The sequence below is a fragment of the Ranitomeya imitator genome, chromosome 2, assembly GCF_032444005.1.
Source record: "Ranitomeya imitator isolate aRanImi1 chromosome 2, aRanImi1.pri, whole genome shotgun sequence".
NCBI lineage: Eukaryota > Metazoa > Chordata > Amphibia > Anura > Dendrobatidae > Ranitomeya > Ranitomeya imitator.
Genome location: NC_091283.1, coordinates 119,672,702 through 119,693,023, shown reverse-complemented (window position 1 = coordinate 119,693,023; position 20,322 = coordinate 119,672,702).

The window sequence follows — 20,322 nt, the reverse complement described above, 5'->3', positions numbered from 1 at the left end:
TGTCTACGTGAGTCAGTGTCTCCGGTACGTAAGGAAACTGTCACCTCACGTACCGGAGCCACTGACGTGTGAAAACAGCCTTAGTTAGGGAAAAATAATTAAATAAAAAAGTATTTAACCCCTTAGCGACCGCCGATACGCCTTTTAACGCCGGCCGCTAAGGGTACTTAAACCACAATTAATTAACGGTGCTGTGGAAAAAGTGAATAGCGCCCCCCAGAGTCGGATTTTCTCAGGGGTCTCGGCTGCTAGGGGTAGCCGAGACCCCAGAGAACATGATTCGGGGGTTTTTTAACCAACCCCGTATTTGCGATCGCCGGTAATTAACCGTTTACCGGCGATCGCAAAAAAAAAAACCGCGATCTCTTTTTAATTTCTCTGTCCTCCGATGTGATCGCACATCAGACGACAGAGAAAAGGGGTCCCAGTTAGCCCCCCGATACTCACCTATCTCCCCCGGTGCTCCTCGGCCGGCACCGGGAGAATCTTTGGGGTCTCAGCTGCTGGGGGGTAGCCGAGACCCCAAAGAACATGATCGGGGTCAGTTTTACCGACCCCTGTTTTGCGTTCGCCGGTAATTAACTTTACCGGCGACCGCAAAAAAAAAAAAAAAATCAAAGTGTAATTCTCTGTCCTCTGATGTGATCGCACATCAGAGGACAGAGAAATAGGGGGATTCGGGGACCCTATTATACTTACCGGTGTCCCTGGATCCTCCTGCTGCTCCTCCTGGCTGCCGGGGAAAAGAAAATGGCGGGCGCATGCGCAGTGCGCCCGCCATCTATCGCCATCTGCCGGCCGACAGGAGAAGAGCAGTTGGGGCTAAAATTAGGGTTAGGGCTAGGGTTAGGGCTAGGGTTAGGGTTAGGGCTAGGGTTAGGGCTAGGGTTAGGGTTGGGGCTAAATTTAGGGTTAGGGTTGGGGCTAAACTCAGGGTTAGGGTTCTTTCACACTTACGTCGGTACGGGGCCGTCGCAATGCGTCGGCCCGACATACCGACGCACGTTGTGAAAATTGTGCACAACGTGGGCAGCGGATGTAGTTTTTCAACGCATCCGCTGCCCAATCTATGTCCTGGGGAGGAGGGGGCGGAGTTACGGCCACGCATGCGTGGTCAGAAATGGCAGACGCGACGTACAAAAAAACGTTACATTGAACGTTTTTTGTGCCGATGGTCCACCAAAACACAACTGATCCAGTGCACGACGGACGCGACATGTGGCCATCCATCACGATCCGTCGGCAATACAAGTCTATGGGCAAAAAAACGCATCCTGCGGGCACATTTGGAGGATCCGTTTTTTGTCCAAAACGACGGATTGTGACGGATGCCAAACGACGCAAGTGTGAAAGTAGCCTTAGGGCTAGGGTTAGGGTTGGGGCTAAAGTTAGGGCTAGGGTTGGGGCTAAAGTTAGGGTTAGATTTGGGGTTAGGGTTTGGATTAGAGTTGGTATTAGGGTCAGAGTTGGCATTAGGGTTCCGCTTGAGATTAGGGTTAGGTTTGGGATTAGGGTTAAGGTTAGGGTTGTGATTAGGGGTGTATTGGGATTAGGGTTAGGTTTGAGGTTAGGGTTGAGATTAGGATTAGGAGTGTGTTGGATTTAGGGTTTTGATTAGGGTTATGGTTAGGGTTGACATTAGGGTTGTTCTGGGGTAAGGGTTATGATTATCGTTAGGGTTAGTGATTAGGATTATGGATCGGGTTGGGATTAGAGTTAGGGGAGTGTTGGGGTTAGGGTTGGAGCTAGAATTGGGGGGTTTCCACTGTTTAGTTACATCAGGGGGTCTCCAAACACGACAGCCAATTTTGCGCTCAAAAAGTCAAACAGTGCGGTGCTCCCTCCCTTCTGAGCTCTGCCGTGCGCCCAAACATTGGGTTACCCCCACATATGGGGCATCAGCGTACTCGGGATAAATTGGACAACAACTTTTGGGGTCCAATTTCTCCTGTTACCCTTGTGAAAATAAAAACTTGGGGGCTACAAAATCTTTTTTGTGGAAAAAAAATATTTTTTTATTTTCACGACTCTGCATTCTAAACTTCTGTGAAGCACTTGGGCATTCAAAGTTCACACCACACATCTAGATAAGTTCCTTGGGGGGTCTAGTTTCCAAAATGGTGTCACTTGTGGGGGGTTACTACTGTTTAGGTACATCAGGGGCTCTGCAAACGCAACATAATGCCGACAGACCATTCTATCTAAGTCTGCATTCCAAAACAGCGTTCCTTTCCTTCCGAGCTCTGCCATGCGCCCAAACAGTGGGTTACCCCCACATATGTGGCATCAGCGTACTCGGGATCAATTGGACAACAACTTTTGGGGTCCAATTTCTCCTGTTACCCTTGTGAAAATAAAAACTTGGGTGCTACAATATCTTTTTTGTGGAAAAAAAAAAGTTTTTTATTTTCACGACTCTGCATTCTAAACTTCTGTGAAGCACTTGGGCATTCAAAGTTCTCACCACACATCTAGATAAGTTCCTTGGGGGGTCTAGTTTCCAAAATGGGGTCACTTGTGGGGGGTTACTACTGTTTAGGTACATCAGGGGCTCTGCAATCGCAACATAACGCCCACAGACCATTCTATCAAAGTCTGCATTCCAAAACAGCGCTCCTTCCCTTCCGAGCTCTGCCGTGCGCCCAAACAGTGGTTTACTCCCACATATGGCACATCAGTGTACTCGGGATAAATTGGACAACAACTATTGCAGTCCAATTTCTCCTGCTACCCTTGTGGAAATAAAAACTTGGGGGCTGCACTATCTTTTTTGTGGAAAAAATTTTTTTTTTATTTTCACGACTCCGCATTCTAAACTTCTGTGAAGCACTTGGGCATTCAAAGTTCTCACCACACATCTAGATAAGTTCCTTGGGGGTCTAGTTTCCAAATTGGGGTCACTTGTGGGGGGTTTCCACTGTTTAGGCACATCAGGGGCTCTCCAAACGCGACATGGCGTCCAATCTCAATTCCAGAAATTCTACATTGAAAAAGTAAAACGGCACTCCTTCTCTTCCAAGCTCTGCGGTGCGCCCAAACAGTGGTTTACCACCACATATTGGGTATCAACGTACTCAGGAGAAATTGCACTACAACTTTTGTGGTCTAATTTCTCCTGTTACCCTTGTGAAAATAAAAATTTGGGGGCAAAAACATCATTTTTGTAGAAAAAATGTGATTTTTTATTTTCACGGCTCAACGTTATAAACTTCTGTGAAGCACATGGGGGTTCAAAGTGCTCACCACACATCTAGATAAGTTCCTTAAGGGGTCTAGTTTACAAAATGGGGTCACTTGTGGGGGGTTTCTACTGTTTAGGCACATCAGGGGCTCTCTAAACGTGACATGGCGTCCGATCTCAATTCCAGCCAATTCTGCATTGAAAAAGTCAAACGGCGCTTCTTCACTTCCAAGCTCTGCGGTGCGCCCAAACAGTGGTTTACCCCCACATATGGGGTATTGGCGTATTCAGGAGAAATTGCATAACAAAATTTATGGTTACATTTCTGTTTTTACACTTGTGAAAATAAAAAAATGGTTCTGAATTAAAATGTTTGCAAAAAAAAGTTAAATGTTCATTTTTTCCTTCCACATCGTTTCAGTTCCTGTGAAGCACATAAAGGGTTAATAAACTTCTTGAATGTGGTTTTGAGAACCTTGAGGGGTGTAGTTTTTAGAATGGTGTCACACTTCATTATTTTCTATCATATAGACCCCTCAAAATGACTTCAAATGTGATGTGGTCCCTAAAAAAAAAAGGTGTTGTAAAAATGAGAAATTGCTGGTAAATTTTTAACCCTTATAACTCCCTAACAAAAAAAAAAATTGTTTCCAAAATTGTGCTGATGTAAAGTAGATATGTGGGAAATGTTATTTATTAACTATTTTTTGTGACATATCTCTCTGATTTAAGGGCATAAAAATACAAAATTTGAAAATTGCAAAATTGTAAAAATTTTCGCCATATTTCCGTTTTTTTCATAAATAATCGCAAGTAATATCGCAGAAATGTTACCACTATCATGAAGTACAATATGTCACGAAAAAACAATCTCATAATCAGCGGGATCCGTTGAAGCGTTCCAGAGTTATAACCTCATAAAGTGACAGTGGTCAGAATTGCAAAAATTGGCTCAGTCATTAAGTACCAAATTGGCTTTGTCACTAAGGGGTTAATTCTATTTTCCCATCAGGGTTAGTGTTAGAGCTAAAGTTAGGGTTGGCACCCAAGTTAGAGTTGGAACTAAAGTAAGGGTTAGGGTCGGGACTAAAATTAGGGTTAGGATTGAGGTTAAAGTTAGGGTTAAGGTTTGGATTACATTTACGGTTGGGATTAGGGTTGGGGTTGTGTCAGGGTTAGGGGTGTGGTTAGGGTTATGGTTGGGATTAGGGTTGTGTTGGGGTTAGGGTGGGGATTAGGGGTGTGTTGGAGTCAAGGGTGTGGTTAGGGTTGGGATTAAGGTTGGGGTGTGTTCAGGTTAGGGGTGTGGTTAGCGTTGGGATTAGGGGGTGTGTTCAGGTTAGGGATGGAGTTAGAATTGGGGGGTTCCACTGTTTAGGCACATCAGGGGCTCTCCAAACGTGATATGGCATCCGATCTCAATTCCAGCCTATTCTGCGTTGAAAAAGTAAAACAGTGCTCCTTCCCTTCTGAGCTCTCCCGTGTGCCCAAACAGGGGTTTACCCCCACATATGGAGTATCAGCATACTCGGGTCAAATTGGACAACAACTTTTGGGGTCCAATTTCTCCTGTTACCCTTGGGAAAATAAAAATTTGGGGGCTAAAAAAATAATTTTTGTGGAAAAAAAAGTTTTATTTTCACAGCTTTGCGTTATAAACTGCAGTGAAACACTTGGGGGCTCAAAGTTCTCACAACACATCTAGATAAGTTCCTTGGGGGGTCTAGTTTCCAATATGGGGTCACTTGTGTGGGGTTTCTACTGTTTAGCTACATCTGGGGTTCTGCAAACGTGACATGGCGTCCTATCTCAATTCCAGTCAATTTTGCATTGAAAAGTCAAATGGCGCTCCTTCCCTTATGAGCTCTGCCATGCGCCCAAACAGTGGTTTACCCCCACATATGGGGTATCAGCGTACTCAGGACAAATTGCACGACAACTTTTGGTGTCCAATTTCTCCTATTACCATTGGGAAAATAAAAAATTGGGGGCGAAAAGATCATTTTTGTGAAAAAATATGATTTTAACGGCTCTACATTGTAAACTTCTGTGAAGCACTTGGGGGTTCAAAGTGCTCACCACACATCTAGATAAGTTCCTTAGGGAGTCTGCTTTCCAAAATGGTGTCACTTGTGGGGGGTTTCACTGTTTAGGCACATCAGGGGCTCTCCAAACGCGACATGGCATCCTATCTCAATTCCAGTCAATTTTGCATTGAAAAGTCAAACAGTGCTCCTTCCCTTCCGAGCTCTGCCATGCACCCAAACAGTGCTTTACCCCCACATATGTGGTATCTGCGTACTCAGTACAAATTGTACAACAACTTTTGGGGTCCAATTTCTTCTCTTACCCTTGGGAAAGTAAAAAATGGGGCAAACAGATCATTTTTGTGAAAAAATGATTTTTAATTTTTACGGCTCTACATTATAAACTTCTGTGAAGCACTTGGAGGTTCAAAGTGCTCACCACACATCTAGATAAGTTCCTTAGGCAGTCTACTTTCTAAAATATTGTCATTTGTGGGGGGTTTCCACTGTTTAGGTAGATTAGGGGCTTTCAAAACGCGACATGGCATCCTATCTCAATTCCAGCCAATTTTGCATTGGAAAGTCAAACGGCGCTCCTCACTTCTGAGCTCTGCCATGCGCCTAAGCAGTGGTTCTCCACCACATATGTGAGATGTCCGTACTCAGGACAAACTGCACAACAACTTTTGGGGTCCAATTTCTTTTGAAACCCTTTGTAAACTAAAACAAATTAGATTTGAATTCAATTTTTTGTGAAAAAATGTTAAATGTTAATTTTTTTTTTAAACATTTTAAAAATTCCTGTGAAGCACCTGAAGGGTTAATAAACTTCTTGAATGTGGTTTTGAGCACCTTGAGGGATGCAGTTTTTAGAATGGTGTCGCACTTGGGTATTTTCTATCATATAGACCCCTCAAAGTGACATCAAATATGATATGGTCCCTAAAAAAAATGGTGTTTTAAAAATGAGTAATTGCTAGTCAAGTTTTAACCCTTATAACTCCCTACCAAAAAAACGTGTTCCAAAATTGTGGTGATGTAAAGTAGACATGTGGGAAATGTTGCAAAATTTTCAAAGTTTTTGCCAAATTTTCATTTTTTTCACAAATAAACGCAAGTAATCTCCAGGAAATTTTAATACTAACATGAAGTACAATATATCATGAGAAAAAAGTGTCAGAATCACCAGGATCAATGCAAGCGTTCCAGAGTTATAACCTCTTAAAGAGACAGTGGTCAGAATTGTAAATTGTTGGGGGTTAACAGTTGACTGATAACATTTTATTTAAAAAAAAACTGCACTAGGTTGGAGGATTCTCTCCACCAAATATAATGAACAGGTCATAATTTTCAGAGCGGAAACATGGGCTGTGCCCCAAATTGGCAGATTTTTAGAGACAACACTTCACAAATAAGTGGACCTAGCTTACAAATAGTCTAAATCCATTAGCGATAGCGAAAGGTTGTTTACAAAAACGACATTGTCAACCTGGGGAATGAATGCAACGGCAAATGTGTTTTATGTACTCTTGAACATAATGATTTACTGGAAAAGTTGAAATTCAATATGACAGTTGTCAGCACAAGTGACATGGTTAGGAATATTCTTCCATTTGCAGGATCCTAAAAATGACAACACTACTCGTCATTCTACAATTAACACAACCACGATGACAAGACCTAAGAGTAGCTGATATAATGTGACTTCATGATTTTTTTTTTTTCATTTTTATCAAGAATTTCATAATGAAAAATTACAATCTTCTGTCAATGCCAATTGTCATGTTACAGCAGTGGAGATTAAACACAGACAACTTATATTTATTATTATTATAATTATTTATTGTTATAGCACCATTTATTCCATGGTGCTTTACATTTGAGGAGGTGTATACATAATAAAAACAAGTACAATAATCTTAAACAATACAAGTCACAACTGGTACAGGAGGAGAGAGGACCCTGCCCGCGAAGGCTCACAATCTACAAGGGATGGGTGAGAATACAGTAGGCGAGGGATTATTACATCATTTCCAAATAATCATGAAACAGAATGTAACATTGACATAAAAGTTAGACAGTACAGGACACACATGGGACAAAGGATCCAATATGAAATATCGATCAACTATAAGGTCACAAAATGTCTACAACTGAGATAAGCGAGTAAAATCAGCCTAGAAAGATAAAACGCAGTAATGTACCACTCAGTTAACTCAGGGCTCAAGTTCTGCCCAGTAAATGTCTCACCAACTTGGCAACTGAGAGTTTGTAATATACTGTAAGTGAAAAGTAATATCTCTACATCCTTATGATTTACCAGGTCAGCGAGTCTAAATAGGCGCTTCTCAAACCTTGGTCATGGCATGTCGCTTGTTAGTACAAACGACTGATCTGGTGAAATTCAAATTTGCCAAACTGTGTGGACTTTACTGTGATAGAATAACTTTGCTGTCAATGTGAATTGAATGGTCATGATTAGACTCTGGAGTCTCTGCAGACATCTGAGCATAATAATTGTAACATGTAAAAAAAAATAAGAAAAACCTGATACTCCCCTCACCGCTCACCTGATTCGGCATCCCTGCGCCAAAGCCAAACTCTACAACTCTGACCAGTGTCACTTTATGAGGTAATAACTCTGGAAGGCTTCAATGTGTCTCACTGATTCTCAGACTGTTTTTTGTGACACATTGCACTTCATAATAGTGGTAAAATGTATTTGATATAACTTGCATTTATTGTGAAAAACCCCCAAAAAAGTTGGAAAATTTACCATTTTTCAAACTTTGAATTCTTATGCCTTAAAATCACAGAGATATGTAAAAAAAAAATAGCTAATACATAACATTTCCCACATGTCTACTTTACATCAGCACAATTTTGTAAATATATTTTTTTTGGGGGGGGAGTTATAAGAGTTAAGGCCCCTTCACATTAAGCGACGCTGCAGCGATACCGACAACGATCCGAATCGCTGCTGCGTCGCTGTTTGGACGCTGGAGAGCTGTCACACAGACCGCTCTCCAGCGACCAACGATGCCGGTAACCAGGGTAAACATCGGGTAACTAAGCGCAGGGCCACGCTTAGTTACCCGATGTTTACCCTGGTTACCTTCCTAAAAGTAAAAAAAACAAACAGTACATACTTACCTACTGCTGTCTGTCCTCCAGCGCTGTGCTCTGCACTCCTCCTGTACTGGCTGTGAGCACAGCGGCCGGAAAGCAGAGCGGTGACGTCACCGCTCTGCTTTCCGGCTGACCGACGCTCACAGCCAGTACAGGAGGAGTGCAGAGCACAGCGCTGGAGGACTGACAGCAGTAGGTAAGTATGTACTGTTTGTTTTTTTTACTTTTAGGAAGGTAACCAGGGTAAACATCGGGTAACTAAGCGCGGCCCTGCGCTTAGTTACCCGATGTTTACCCTGGTTACCAGTGAAGACATCGCTGGATCGGTGTCACACACGCCGATCCAGCGATGTCAGCAGGAGTCCAGCGACCAAATAAAGTTCTGGACTTTATTCAGCGACCAACGATCTCCCAGCAGGGGCCTGATCGTTGGTCGCTGTCACACATAACGATTTTATTAACGATATCGTTGCAACGTCACCAAAAGCAACGATATCGTTAACAATATCGTTATGTGTGAAGGTACCTTTAGAAGTTGACCAGCAATTTCTCATTTTTCCGACAAAATCTACAAAACCCTTTTTTTAAGGACCACGTTACATTTGAAGTGACTTTGATGGGTCTATATGATACAAAATAACCAAAAGTGACACAATTCTAAAAACTGCACCCCTCAAGGTGCTTAAAACCATATTCAAGAACTTTATTAACCCTTCATGAACTTCACGGAAATTTTTGGAATGTGGAAAAAATGAACAATTAACTTTTTTCACCAAAAAATTAACTTAGACAAATTTTTTAAAATATATTTTCACAAGGGTACCAGGAAAATTCAACCCCAAAGTTTGTTGCACAATTTTCCTGAGCGTGCCGATATGCCATATATGGGGAAAAAGCATTGTCTTCCCTCCTGGCAAAGCTCAGAAGGGAAGAAGCGCCATTTGACTTTTTGAATGCAAAATTTGCTGAAACAATTACTGGATGCCATGTCAGGTTTGGAGAGTTCCTGATGTGCCTAAACAGTGGAAACCCCCCACAAGTACCCCATGTTGGAAGCCATGCCCCTCGAGGATTTTATCCAGGGGTATAGTGAGCATTTTGAAAACACAGGTAAGACAGAATTTTATAACATTAGTAGGTCATATTGAATATGTTGTCATTCGTGTTGAGCGCAGGTGCTCCCTACTCCAGTTTGCACGGGGTGCTTAGGTACACACCAAATATCGCGGGTGCTCAAGTGACATGCTTGAGTCCATGCCATGCATGTTTCACGGCTGTTAGACACCCCTCCAAAAAAACCATGCCGGGATCCACGATACTCCATACATACGTGAGCCTCCAATGCAAACTCGAGTAGTAAGCACTTGCGCTCAACACTAGCTGTCATATCATTTTGTTTTTTTTTACTTTTGGAAAAAAAACAATTCTAACCCCAAGTGCAACCCTAACCCCAATTGCAAAGAATGGAAACATTTATATATATTTTATGATTTTAATCCAACTAAAGGTGTGACAAAAGAGGGTTTGATTTAGTTTTTTTTAATTATTATTTTGATCATTGTGATAGGATCTATCACAGTGATCAAAAGGAACCAATAGGAAAAACTTCCTATTGTTGCCGGGTATAGCTGGCATATCTCAACGGGTGCCCGCCATTTTACTTTCCAGAAAGATGACGCCTGACCCGAGGGGTCTCAGACGGCATAATTTCTCTCTTCTGACATGTACATCATGTCAGAAGAGAGATAAATCATTGAAACAGCCGAGACACTTTGCGATTGCTGTTGTTCACTGAATAATGGCGATCACATGATCGGACACTGGAAAATCCAGCCCTGATCATGTTCTCTGGGGTCTCAGCTACCACAGGTAGCCGAGACTCCGGAGATTTTCTGACTGTGGGGGTCGCTACAGCCTTATTTCCGATCGCCATTTTAAAATGGTGATAAGGGAATATGTACCCTTAGTGGCCACCGTTTTAATGCATATTGGCTGTGGCTAAGGGGTTACATTCAGAATCCAGCTTGAAAATTGCTGAAAAGGGAAATGAAGAAGGGATCTTCAGTCCGTTCAAAGTATCTATGATTCGCAATAAGCAGAGAGAAAGAGCATTCACTGGAAGAACCTAGGGAATCAGAAGGGGTGTTTGCCAAATCACAATAGAGACTGAATGGTACACATGTAAGGTGAAAATGAGGAGTTAAAAACGGTAGAATGTTGAGGGATGTAATTTAAAGGAGCTTTTGATATTATTAATCTCACTCTTAAAATATGTGACATGATATACTGTATGAGAAGGCAAGTGAAATTGTAGAAGTGATGATATTGGAAAGCTATTTCTGACTGTGGAAGTTATAGGATTTAAGGAAAAAGAAAGATCACTGCTAGGAAATAGATTGCAATGGATGATTTTTGGTCCTTGCCAGTGGGTTTTCTCCATCGCTATTTCACCACCTTAAAGAGAACCTGTCATTACGATTAGGCATATTAAACTAAAGGTAGACCCATATTGGTGCCGTTACACTGATTTAACCCAAGAAAGCAAAACTTCTGCCAGGGTATGTAAACGCACCTCCGCACAGCTTCAACAACTTAGACCGCCATGTCAGGTAACCAGAAAATACTGAAGGTCCCTTCCGACAAACTCGGTGGTGCAGTGTCCAAAGAAAACAAGACGATAAATATCCAAATGCAGAAGAAGAGAGAGGAATGCACTCACCGATCAGGTAAAATCCAATCCTTTATTCAAGCATGGACAGACTTAGCAGGGAGGGGAGTGGAGGGTGACGGACAACGACCGTTTCGCGTTGACGAGCGCTTCTACGGGTCCTCTATGGCCGTCGTCCGTCACCCTCCACTCCCCTCCCTGCTAAGTCTGTCCATCGGTGAGTGCATTCCTCTCTCTTCTTCTGCATTTGGATATCCATCCTCAAAAAAGCTAACCTTGACCCAACCGCTATGCCCAGCTATCGCCCCATATCACTGCTCCCGTTTGCTTCCAAACTCCTTGAGCAGCATGTCCATGGTCAACTTTCCTCCCACCTCTCATCTCTCTCCTTGACAACCTCCAATCTGGCTTCCGCCCCTACCACTCCAACAAAACTGCTCTGACCAAAATTACTAATGACTTACAGCCAAAGCTAACAGACAGTTCTCCATCCTCCTCCTTCTCGATCTGTCCTCTGCTTTCGACACAGTCGACCACCTCCTACTGCTACAGATTCTTTCTTCCCTTGGCATCAAACGCCTTGCCTTGTCCTGGATTGCCTCAGACCTTTCCGACCGCACATTTAGCGTTTCCCACTGACACACTACCTGCTCACCCCACCCCCTCTCTGTTGGAGTCCCTCAAGGCTCTGTCCTAGGGCCTCTACTTTTTTCCATCTATACCCTTGGCCTAGGACAACTCAAAGTCCCATGGCTTCCAGTACCACCTATATGCGGACGACACTCAGATCTACTTCTCTGGCTCAGATGTCGCCTCTCTTCTGTCCAGAATTCCGGAGTGTGTCAGACATATCCTCCTTCTTCAACTCTCGCTTCCTAAAACTCAATGTAGACAAAACCGAACTCATCATCTTTCCCCCATCTCGCGTATTCCCCCTACCTGAACAATCTATTATACTAAACGGCATCACGGTAAATTCTACACCTGAAATCTGCTGCCTCGGGGTAACTCTCGAATCTGCCCTGTCCTTCAAACCGCACGTCCAAACCCTTGCCACCTCCTGTCGCCTCCAACTAAAAAATATTGCCAGAATCCGTCCCTTCCTCAGCCCGCAATCTACTAAAACTCTTGTGCATGCCCTTATCATCTCCCACCTCGATTACTGCATAACCCTCCTCTGTGGCCTCCCCGCTAACTCCCTTGCACCACTCCAGTCCTCAACTCTGCTGCTCGGCTAATCCACCTCTTTCCTCGCTCCTCCCCTGCTTCACCCCTCTGCAAATCCCTCCACTGGCTCCCAATTCCACAACGAATCCAGTTCAAACTACTAACACTGATCTACAAAGCCATTCACAACCTGTCCCCTCCCTATATCTCTGAAGTAATCTCCCACTATCTTCCCTCACGTAATCTTTGATCCTCCCTAGACTCCCTTCTCTCCTCCACACTTATTCGTTCCTCACACATCCGCCTCCAAGAATTCTCCCGAATATCCCCCATCCTCTGGAATTCCACGCCTCAACACATCCGATTATCCACCACTCTCGGATCCTTCAGACGGAACCTGAAAACCCATCTCTTCAGGAAAGCCTACAGCCTGCAATAACCATTCTGCCGCCTCACCAACCGCCTGAGCTGCCGCCAAGTCACCGACCACCCAAGCTGCTGCCACATCACCGACCACCCGAGCTGCCGCCACGTCACCGACCACTCGAGCTGCTGCCACGACCATCCGAGCTGCCGCCTCACCACCACCAGTGCTGCAGCACACCAACCTCCTGTCTCTTCCCCACTATCCTGAAAAATGTAAGTTCGCAAGGACAGGGTCCTCTCCCCTCTGTACCAGTCTGTCACTGTAAATATGTTTACTGTCAACGATATCTATAAACCTGTATGATACCCCTTTTCACATGTACAGCACCATGGAATTAATGGTGCTATAAAAATAAATAATTAAATCATCAGAAGTTTTGGTTTCTGTGCAAAGGGGTGGGACTATGGACAGGGTCTTCAGCTCTGCCCCGGACCCTCCTATTTAAATGTTGTGCTGGTGCCATCTTAACTGCGGGCAGTGTTTGTGCAAATTGACTTCTTGGCAATCTCCAGGAAAATAGTGCCAGTGGCGGCACATGCACAGACTGAGATCTCAGATCATCATTAAGCATCTGAGCATTGAGCTTGTCAATCTGCACGTGAGCTGGTATCTGCGCCATTTACCTGAAGACTGCTAGGAAGTAAATCTGCGCAAGCGTCCTCGCGGATAGGATACCAGTGCAAAAATTTAAATATGAGGGTACAAACACCAAAGGCAGTGGAGGGACTGGGGCAGAGCCAAAGACCCTACCCTCAGTCCTGCCACGATGCACAGAGACCAAAACTTCTGATGATTTAAAAAAAAAAAAAAAAAAACAGGCTGCACATTTCTTAACAGAATATATGTATTAAATTAGTGTCACAGCAGATGACAGGTTCTCTTTAAAAAAAAACAAACAAAAAAAACCCTCATTGATCCCTTCAGGCCGTGAACCAATTTTGTTCCACCTTTTTTATTTTTCTTGTAAAAATACCCATGTGAGGGCTTGTTTATTAGTGGGACAAGTTAAAGATTTGAATGACACCATTCACTTTACTATCTAATGTAAATAAGGACTGGGAAAAAAAAATGATTTTTGTGGGGCGAAATGGTGACAAAGTACCGTAACTCTTACTTTGCTGCTCAGGTTTCATTTATACTCTATTTTTACTGGGAATTTAAAATACCCTGGTAACTTTATTTTGCCGGCCAGTATGATTACAATAATATCAAATTTATGTTTTTATATTTTACTACGCTAAAAAATATATTTGAAAAAAGTTTTAAGTCAACATTTTCTAAGACAGTAATAAAGTGTATAGGTCAGCTGACCAATACACTCCTGCTGGTGCATGGGACTCCGTCCTGATCCTTACGTGGCAATGCAATGAGTTCAGGAAATAGTATTCAAAATGTGCGGCAATCGGGAGAAAATTAACTTTAATTATCTCGAGAGTCGGTTGCTTTGAGTAATGTAGGAGCAATTAGTCACTACTCACAGCACACCCCCGCACTGATTGACAGTTTTATTTTTTTTATGCAAACTTTTACATTTTCCAACAGTATAATGAGAAACAAAAATGTACATTTCACCGTAGTCATACTGACCTGGAGAATCATATTACCAGGTCATTTTTAGCACACAATAGAGAATATACAAACTCCAAACAATAAAGAAATTGCATTTATTCACTGCAAGTCTATATTGCACTGTAGCCAGGGGCGCCATTTCAAATTTCGCTAGAGTTGTCCCTGACAGCCGTCCACGGTGGCATAGTCCAACATTGGTATCATATTGCAGTCACCAACAATCTGGCTTGGCACTATGTTCCTAAACTTTATCCACTCTCTCCTTTTTGCGAACACCCTGGAAGGGAGGAGTGACACCAGACACATGCAACCAGACCCCACCCACATTTACAGCAGTCGTAATGCGAGCTTGCTAGCACGTCAAATAGAAGTAGCTGCCGCCCCCAGGGTTTAAAAGTTGAAAATACCAAAACATATCATATTTTATTCAATTAAACAAAATATTTTGAAACAAAATAGCATTACCAATTGGCATGGTAGGTAGAGGGATAACTATTTCTTGGGCCAATGTTTTAATAGACTTGGAAATTGGGGCTCTGACCATGAGAGTTTCGCTTTTCTTCTAGCGTTGTGCCATCATAATGTCCATATAGGCTAAAAACTGCTCATAAATCACAGTGCGCCCCACAGCCAGGCTTATTAGTACAGATCACATCGTGTACATCATCAAACTGACAACACTGAAGATTGAGGTTAGGAAATGTGTTTGTGTCCTTATCTGTATCATAACAGTCCTGGGTAGAAAAGGCGACTCGCAAACACTGTGTAAATTATACAGGATGTCATCGAAGACAACATCAAGACTGGTATTAGGCCGTGGGGGTTTAAAGGTCATGGACTTTAAGGGTATGTTTATCCAGAAAAGTAGGATATAGGTATTTTTGTGTACTCCTCCTGACGAAACTGCGGGTACAGCGAAACGCGCGTCGAGGTGTTATCTGGGGACCACCTACCTACTTTTGCGATGGCTGCAGGTAATGGGCATACATATTCTTTATATGCTTGATGGATATTGGCATATTATTGGCAGGACGTAAATACTTTACAAGCGGATGTATGCATGTTCAATGGCCCATCTCTATGTGATATGGGATACTTGCCGCAGTATAACCATCATTTATATTATACTATCTTTATAAATATCGCAATAATAGCATAGGTAGGATTGGGTGGCCACAGGTTTGTGTGTCTCTGTTGCTATATAGCATAGTCCATGGGCAGCAGAGTTATATTATTTAATCTCTGTTGTAATTATTCATATGTAATTATTTGTATTTGAAAATATGTATGGTATCTATTATTGTCTATTGTATTTTTCTAGATATATTTGTAATAAAGTGACCTATTGTTTTTATCAACGTTGATCGTGTTTTTGCTTCACTATCTCTATTGGTTATAGTTGTTGAGTTGTGGAGAGGATCGTAGTTATCTATACTTAGATGAATTGTTTTGGTGGTAAGTGCGCCACCACGGCCTGCAGAGTCCGCCTGCCCAGACTCACATCTGTGGAAGTGTGCATGCGGACTGGACGAATCCACAAGCTTGCAGGCGTACTTTGCTGACGCCTGGTGCCTAGATCCCTCGATAGACAGGGAGATAGGCTGACATCTAAAACGGAAAGACTCCTGGATGGTGAAACGAATCCACCACGCTAACATGGCCGATGAAACGGCTAAACCCTTCCTGTAACCATCAGGAAGCCTTCTTATCGTCAGGAAGCCCAAATTAAGTTTCCGACCTTCGGAAGGACGCCGTCCATGATACGTACCTACTCAGAGCACTCACTTCGTTGAGATTAAGAAGAACCCATTTAATTTTGTAGACTGGAGCCAAAAGAGATGAGGGAAGAACGATGCCCTCATAACAGTGGGAATACAATACCACCTTGGCAAGAAGGGACAGGAATGTCCTGAGGACAATCTTGCCTTGATGGTAATAAGGAAAAAAGTCTGAAAGAACAGAGCGGCAAGCTCTGAAGACTCATCAGGATGACAAAAATGCAGAGAAAAAAAGAGCGACTTTCCATTATAGAAAAGTCTGTCCGGATCAAAAGGAGTCTACTGTAAGACTCCCAGGACCATTAAGGTCCCAAACATCTAACGGTATGTGATAGGGAAGAACTACATCTGAAAACTCCCTGTTGCAAGAAGACAGAAAGATACTAGCTCCGCAAACAAAAAACGGACGTGGTCAGTGCGGATCCCGGAGGATCACTGGGGCCCTTTCTGCTTCCGAAAGGTTTTCAGAAGTAGTGGAAGAGGGGTTATGGAAACTGGTACCACGGAAGAACCAGAGCATGCACTGCGATGGCTCTTGGACCTCGAGGCTGAACCATGAACTCGAGTACATTGGCTTTCAGTCTGGACGCCATCCAATCTACAACTGGAGAGCTCCAGTGAAGGCAGATCTGATGGAAGACTTCCGGGAGAAGTTCCCACTCACTTGAGGGGAACCCTGACGGCTGAATATGTCTGCCGCCCAGAGTTCTACTCCTGGGATATGTACTGCCGAGATCACCGAATGATAGATCTCGGCCCATCAGAGAATGTGAGGTACCTCGGCCATGGTGCCTGACTGTGAGTACCTGCTAGATGATTGACATATGGCACAGCCGTGGCATTATCCAATTGAATTTGGATGGGGTCACCCGCCAGAAGGCAGTGGACCTGCTGTAGAACTAGCCGTACTGTTCAGATCCCCAGAGCAAAGATCGGGAGAAGACTGGCATTGGTAGTCACCAATAACCATTGAACCGGGAGAAAGGCCATGGATGAGGAAAGAGCTCAGAGTCTACCCTTTGAAGCCTGTTTGACTTGCTGAAAATGAGCGAAGCGAAGGAAACTGCATCCATTGTCTTCACAATTTTTCCTCAGAACCCTCCTAGCAAAATGAATGAAATGAGGGGATGAGTGATCAAGTGCGCAAGCTCCCTGTTTAAGGGCCATGACCTTGTCTCGAGGGAGAATTACCATCCTTCTGGAAGTGTGCAGGATCATCCTCAAAAAGGATCTACTGGGTTGGAAATGAGGAAAAATTGTCTAAGTTTAGCTGTCAGCCCAGGTGAGAGGGTATCGCTTGTGATATAGACGACTCAGCGTAGTCCTGGAAGAGAGGCTAGAAAGTCGACCAAATAGGGCAGGACGACCATGCCTCTAGGGTGCAAGAGGAACATGACAGCCGCCATGACCCTTGCGAACACTCTGGGTGTGGTAGCAAGGCCGAAGGGCAAGGTCGTGACTTGAAAATGCTGTTCACGAATGGGGAAAAATAGGATCGTGAGGGTAAGCATCCCGAATGTCGATGGATGCCAGAAACTTCACCTTTTTCTGTTGAATGGCTGAGCGGAGGAACTCCATCCAAAAATGGAGGACCTTGTCAAAGGTTGTTAGAAGTTTGAGGTCCAGGATCGGTGTTACTTTTCGTTCCCTTTTTTGGAACCAAGATACCTTAGATCTAGACTGTCCTGGACAACCCTTCCACTGCTGGTTGGGTCTGTAGGAAACATACGACCCTTTGTTAGACTCCCGCTCAGAAGATTTGATTGGTCAGCTGTACTGTGTTTGGGAAAAGGTTACTGGTGTGAATCAAAGTAGTTATGGTCTCCGACCAGGAGACCATTGCTCTAGCAACCCATGCGGTGGCTAAGGAAGGGAAGAGCGCTGAACCCGAAGCCGCAAGACGAAACGAAACAGATTTGCTATGACAGTCCGTGGTATTTTTAATTGATGATTCATCGGGCAGGGATACTGGTAGGTATACCACAGGAGATTCTACCCGGTTAATCTGCCAATCTGGCAGAATGCATGGCTGCATCAAGCAGGTCATAGTCTTTTGCCATCGCCGCTCTCTTTTGACGGTGCAGAGTTAAAATTAGGAACCCTCGATCCACCATCCTCTTAACAGGGCAGTGGAAAGGGATCGTCCGCCTTCTTGCATCATCTGCTAAATAGTGGTGATGCAGAGGGGGGTGCTCGGATGCCAAAAAAGGGTGCCTCTGTACATCCACAGAGTTCAGGTCCCCGGGTGGATAAGGCAGGTTGTCCCTCGTCAATGTACAGAGATTGGTTGATGATATAAATAGATGAATCCATCAATTTCTGAAGCTCTGGTAAGTCCAGATCCAAGGCAATATCCGATCCATATTCAGAGCCTTGTTCTCAGCAAATCATTGGGGAGGGAGATCATGAAATGAAAACTTTTGTTTTCTAGATGCCTGTACGTTTCTAGAATACTTGCGGCCCCTGCTAGCCGAAGGCCCCCGTGTAGGAGAGGGACCATGTATATCGATCCTGCGAGCACTCCCAGCCACAGAGGGTTCATGGAGGAATTCAACCTCTTGGTCAGAGAAACCATGGATTGCACTCAGTGACGAAGTCCACTGAGGGAACTAGGTACTCTGGGATAAATTGGGATCAGCGGCGGAGGGCTCCTGAGCTCATTTAGGGTGACCGACTTCGGATTGATCATGTACCTTTTAGACCAGGGCATACTGGTTATGTGCCTTTAAGACCAGGGCATGCTGGTCATGTGCCTTTAAGACAAGGGCATAATGGTCATGTGCCTTTAAGACCAGGGAATACTGGTTAGGTACTTCCTTACCCGGGTACTGATGTTGCAGATTGGCGTTAGGCTTGGATGCAGAAGAGGATACATGGAGGTGACACTCCATGTGCTCGTCTGTTGATGGTGTGGAGAGATCGTGCCCTTTAAAGGACCCATCGCCCTTAAAAATCAGACCAAGCATGGCATCCCACGTAGACGCTTGTGCCCAGTGATTTGCTTATCCGGACTGAATGGCAAATGCTCTACGAGGGAGCTTAGTCTCCTTATAAGGGACACTGCAGCAGAACCAGAGTTTCCCCTTTAATGCAAAACACCGTCGCCCCTGTGTGAGCCGGCGGGGTGGACCAAGATGGCCACCGGGAGTTGCAGAGGTGGTAAAATCTCGCAGAGAGCGAGAAGCGCCAATTCGGGGGTTGGAGCCACAGACATGATGTGGGCGGAGCCTCGAGACTTCCATGAATAGGCCCAAGCCGGGGCCTAAATTTCTGCAGCCTGCGGGAGCGATACCAGCGGTAGAAGTGAATGGCGTTGTAGTGGCCGGAGAAAATTGAGCGCTCCCGTGCCATGCGAGAAGTGCTAGAAAAGCAGGTGGAGCCGCCTTAGCGCGCCATAGTGTGGGGGCGACATCCAGGATGCGGCCTACACATCGGCCGAAGCCGGGGACTCAATTTTTGCAGCCGTCCGGAGCGTAACCTCAGGGAGGTGGGCCACAGGGAAGCCTGAGGCTGCCCGTCAGCATGTGAATATCTCACTGCAGAGGCCCATCGCTGACTGGATCCACTCACCATCGGTGCGCGTCTCGGCATGAAGCCGCCGCGATGACTGGGCTTCAGCGCTGAGGAAAGCGCGCTCACTCTTGTTCAGCTGCAGGTCAGGTATTGCAGTGTGGACGGTGCAGGGATAGAGGGGTAAACCTCAATCCACCGTCCCTTTGTTAGGGAGGTGGAGAGGAACCGTCCACCTCCTTGTGCCATCCGCTTTAACAGTGGTGGGACAGTGGGGGCTGCTCTGATGCCAAAGAGAGGAGCCTCTGTACATCCACGGAGTTCAGCCGCCAGGTGGACACGACCAGATGTCTGGCATTAGGCATGGCTGGGGAAGAGGGGACGTGGAGGCAACACTCCATGTGCTCGTCCGTTCAGGGTGTAGGGAGATTGGTGCCCTTGAAGGGACCCGTCGCCCGTAAGAATCAGCTCAGGCGTGACACTTCGCGAGAGGATACGGAGAGGCGACACTCTCCTTGCTCGCCTGTTGATGGTTTGGGGAGATCGGAGCCTTGAAAGGATCCGTCGCCCCTTCGTTGTAGAAAGTAAAATCAAAAATGTAAAAGGTAAAAATGAAATAAGAGTTTTGGGTCTGAATAGAAGATCCGTCCGTGTGCCTCCTATGGACACTTAGCAAGAACTGGTTAGCTGAGAGCCAGTAGGAGGGTGTATACTGCAAGGGAGGAGCTAACTTTCTTTGTATCACTTAGTGTCAGCCTCCTAGTGACAGCAGCATAACACATGGTCCTGTGTCCCCCAATGTGGCGAAGGAGAAAATCCAACGCTATACTGTGGCATCCGATTTTTTTTCACAGACCCCTAGTCTT